Raw genomic sequence first — 4,356 nt, 5'->3', positions numbered from 1 at the left:
CACAAAAGGGCCTCTCTTCCCGTCTGAGCGCAAGCTGTATTCATCTGTACTATCTCCCTCTCTCCCTCTCTCCCTCTCTCTCTCTCTCTCCATGAAGACTACAGTTGTGCTTTAATGGTCTTCTTTGCAATAACCTCAGCCTCCTAGCTCCCTCATAACTGGCTCCACATGGAGTCTCATAGTGTACAGAATGGCAATACAGGCTCCGTATATCTTCCCCCATTGTCTATCACACAACACATCTCGAGAGAACTTCTGCCAGGTCTTCGAATCTACTGGGTTGCAAAGAAGACAGAACAAAGAAGCATTGAGAAGAGGATGGCACGTACACGCGAGGATGGTGACATTGATGAGCAAGAGGCAAAGAAAATCTGTAGAGAGCAGTTTCTCAGTGCTGGCACAAACAAACAAATGGGCTTTCCGAGGGCCTTCAAACAAAGATTTTACAACAGCTCCTGCGTCATCCAACGTTCTCAGTGTTGCAGCACATGTCAGAGATAGTTAAGAGACTCATTTTCTCTAACATTTGTCATACATTATCTGAGGTGAAGACACCCCATTCAAATAACGAGTTGTTTTTAAAGCGGGCTACTGTCGTGGCATGCCTCAATGGCGCATCTAGTGTTGACAATCAAATGAGTGGTAGAGAAGTTGCCAAGGCTTTAGGAGTTCATCGAAGGAATGTCATTGCGGCCAATTTTTGGCTGCAACATGAAGCGGAGGAAGGGTCACTTACCTTGGATTCTTGTCACCGTCAATTGCATAGGGCAAGCACCATCACCAGTGAGTTAGGGAAATCGTGTTTCAGTTTTGGTCGGTGGAAACTCGCATCATCTTCTATACGATACTGATTTCTAAATGTCAGTGGTTGATAGTACTAAAATTTTATATGATAGGGCATTAGAGTGCTTTACCATGCTTCCAAATGTTTACAAGTGCCTCACAGTGCATTGTAATGCTTAACCATCCACTTCTAAGTGGTTCATAGTGGTTCCAAGTAATTTTATGTCATTCCAAATGCATCTAAATGTTTCTGTGTGCTTCTAAGTGCCTTTTGTTGCTTCTGAGTGCTTAATAGTGCTTCAAAAAGCTGCCAGGTGCCTGAGAGTTCTTCCAAATGCTTCCAAGTGCTTATGCTCATAATGGCTTAACAGAGCTTCAGAAGTGATAACAGGAGCTTCTAATTGCTTCCAAGTGCTTGTAAGTGCTTGTAAGTGCTTCCAAGTGCATCTAAATGTTTGTGTGTGCTTCTAAGTACCTTTTGTTGCTTCTAAGTGCTCAATAGTGCTTCAAAAAGCTGCCAGGTGCCAGAGAGCTCTTGCTTCGAAGTGCTTAAGCTCGTAATGGCTTAACAGAGCTTAAGAAGTGATAATAGGAGCTTCTAACTGCTTCCAAGTGCTTGTAAGTGCTTCCAAGTGCATCTAAATGTTTCTGCGTGCTTCTAAGTGCCTTTTGTTGCTTTTGAGTGCTTAATAGTGCTTCAAAAAGCTGCCAGGTGCCTAAGAGTTCTTCCAAATGCTTCCAAGTGCTTATGCTCGTAATGGCTTAACAGAGCTTCAGAAGTGATAACAGGAGCTTCTAACTGCTTCCAAGTGCTTGTAAGTGCTTCCAAGTGCTTGCTAGGGCTTCTAAATGCTTGCTAAGTGCTTGCAAGTGCTTCCAAGTGCGTCTAGTGCTTGCTAGTACTTCCATGTGCTTCTAAGTGCTTCCATGTGCTTCTAAGTGCTTGCTAGTGGTTCCAAGTGTTTGCTAGTGGTTCTAAGTGCTTCCAAGTGCTTCTAAGTGCTTGCTAGTGATTCCATGTGCCTCTAAGTGCTTCCATGTGCTTCTAAGTGCTTCCAAGTGCTTCCAAGTGCTTCCACATGCTTTACTTGCTAGTGTTTGCTAGTGTTTCCAAGTGCTTCCAAGTGCTTCCACATGCTTTACTTGATTCTAAGTGTTTGCTAGTGTTTCCAAGTGCTTCCAAGAAATTCCATGTTATTCCAAGTTCATCTAAATGGATCCTTAGGCTTCTAAGTTCTTGCAGGTGCCTGAGAGTGCTTTATAGTACTTTACAACCATTTACAAGTGCTGCCAGGTGCAGAAAGTGCTACTAAGTGCGTCTAAGAGCTTTACCCAATGAGTGTCATAGCTTTACACTGATTGAAAGTGCGTCATAATGCTTACCAATGCTATAGGTTGCTTCAGAATGATTTATAATGCTTGATAGTGTGTCTAAATTTGTCTTCTTTGTCACAGAGGGACTTCTATATGCGGTTCCAAGTGGATCATCCTAACATAAGGATCTCCCTCAGATGTATTGAGGGTCTAAAGCCATACTTCGTATGCAAGTTGAAGGACCACAACACTTGTTGCTCATGTGCAGCTTGTCTACTTCAAGGAAGCTCTTAATCAGATCTTAATCAGATGTGCCAGGGAAGATATGGGCTACATGGCCAGCCATGCAGTTTGCAGGTGCCTTGTTTGTAGTTCTCATGATGGAACAGCACAGTGAGCAGCCTCCAATGCCACATTTCCAAGCTTAACAGACCTATGGGAGTCTGTATTGTGCCCAAAACCCATTGACTGTGCTTATCATCGTAGACAATGTCTTTTGGGTACATGCCAACATTGTGGCATTAAATAGATCTCCTTGTGTCCACATGAAAAAAGCGATGACATATCTATGATGACTGTCAAGCTTTTTGATGACGTTCCTACACAGGAAGTGGATGAGAACGGTCAAGCAAAAACTTGGAAAGATCTTGTTGTTCGCCAAGTCAGCCCGAGGACTTTCACTTTCTTGCTTCAAAGCAAATTGGGAAACTTCATCAAACACAATTATAAGTACAGATGGCAAGCTGAACAATTCAAAGAGTGTTTGGATAAATTTCCAGATGATGTAGTGGTGTCGGTAGTGGATTTTGCAGAGAATTACTCCTTCAAGGTGGTGCAGAATGAAATTCAGTCAATGCATTGGTATTCAACTCAGGTGACAATCTTGGTCCACATTTCGTACTTGCGTGATGTGCTTGGTACCATTCGGAAGACAACCCACTTCTACATATCTGATGACAAAATCCACGACACTTTGTTTGTGCAGCACTGCTTTATTTTGCACAATGAGTGGCTGAAAGCTCAAGGATGCAGTGTCAAGCGACACTGGGTGTGGTCTAAATGGCACTGCTTCACAATTCAAAGCAAGGCGCCCTTTCTATTTTGTAGCCCGATACTTCAATATGATAGGTATTGAGATGATGTCTAGTTTCTTCGCATCCGGCCATGGGAAGGGCGAGCTCGATGGGGCTGGTGCGGTGCTCAAAAGAGCTCTCACATAGGAGCAGCTGAAATCTGATGACGGATGGGTGTTACATAATGCTTCAAGTGTGGTGGCATTCCTTAACGCAACCCTCAGGAAAGAATGTCCATTGACAGGGAAGAAAGTCGATCGTAGATTCTGGGAGGTCAAGCTCGGTGATGTGGACAGAGATAGAGAGTGGGATTGCATGCAGATCAAAGGGTCTCGATCCTTTCATTGTGTCAACGACTACAGTCAATCAGATATGCACAGGCTACGGTGCAAACCATTGTCCTGCTTTTGCCATGCGTGCATGAAAGGCCAATGGAGGAGATGTGTAAACAAGGACCACGTTGAGAGGTGGCAGTACTTGCGAATACAACCGACTGTCAATGTTCAAAACGATGGAGAAGCATCCAGCGATGATGAGTTACCAGGAGCCCCCATGTATGCTGGCCACCATGACGACCTAAGTGATGTCTTGATGATTGGCCAGAACTTCGCAGAGTGAATGCAGAAGAGCCAGGTGCAGACTTCTACATCTTGAAGTGCACTAAAACCAAGCGCTTGACCATTAAATCTGAAAGGGATGAATGGCATAACCGTATTCAAAAGAACCCATTTGTCGTTGAGGGACTCTTCTACGACAAGGTAAATGGCCAAGATGACACCTACGTTCTTTTGGATGACAAGCCCCCTGCTTTTATCTACTCCCACCTGCTGCGATGCATCACGTTTTCGATATGCTCGGTAGAAGGTGATCCTAATGTATATGAATTGTCAAATGATGCATTTGAACAAATCTATAATAGCATGCCCCCAGAGGAGAACTTGTAAGTTCTAACTTTCAAGCTAGCACAATGCGTCCTCCTAAGAAGCACTATTTCACACGTTCAACTCTTTGACAGCACTTTCAATAGTAGACAAGCACTTTAAGACCACTTGACAAGCACTTCTAGTGCCTACACAAGCACTTCTAGGATCTACACAAGCACTTTCAGATTACTTGAAAAGCACTTTAAGTACCTAGACAAGCACTTTAAGTAACTAGACAAGAACTTTCAGACCACTTGACCAGC

The 4,356-nt window shown here is 43.7% G+C and overlaps 1 pseudogene; it reads left to right on the top strand.

The window, feature by feature from the left end:
* The first annotated feature begins 3,590 nt into the window (after nt 1-3,590).
* LOC147628634 (uncharacterized) lies at nt 3,591-4,114 on the top strand (annotated as a pseudogene).
* The last annotated feature ends 242 nt before the right edge of the window (nt 4,115-4,356 follow it).

This window comes from Cibotium barometz, chromosome 19 (genome assembly GCF_041138505.1).
Source record: "Cibotium barometz isolate CiBa-2024 chromosome 19, ASM4113850v1, whole genome shotgun sequence".
Lineage (NCBI taxonomy): Eukaryota > Viridiplantae > Streptophyta > Polypodiopsida > Cyatheales > Cibotiaceae > Cibotium > Cibotium barometz.
This window is presented reverse-complemented; position numbering and strand designations above follow the sequence as displayed.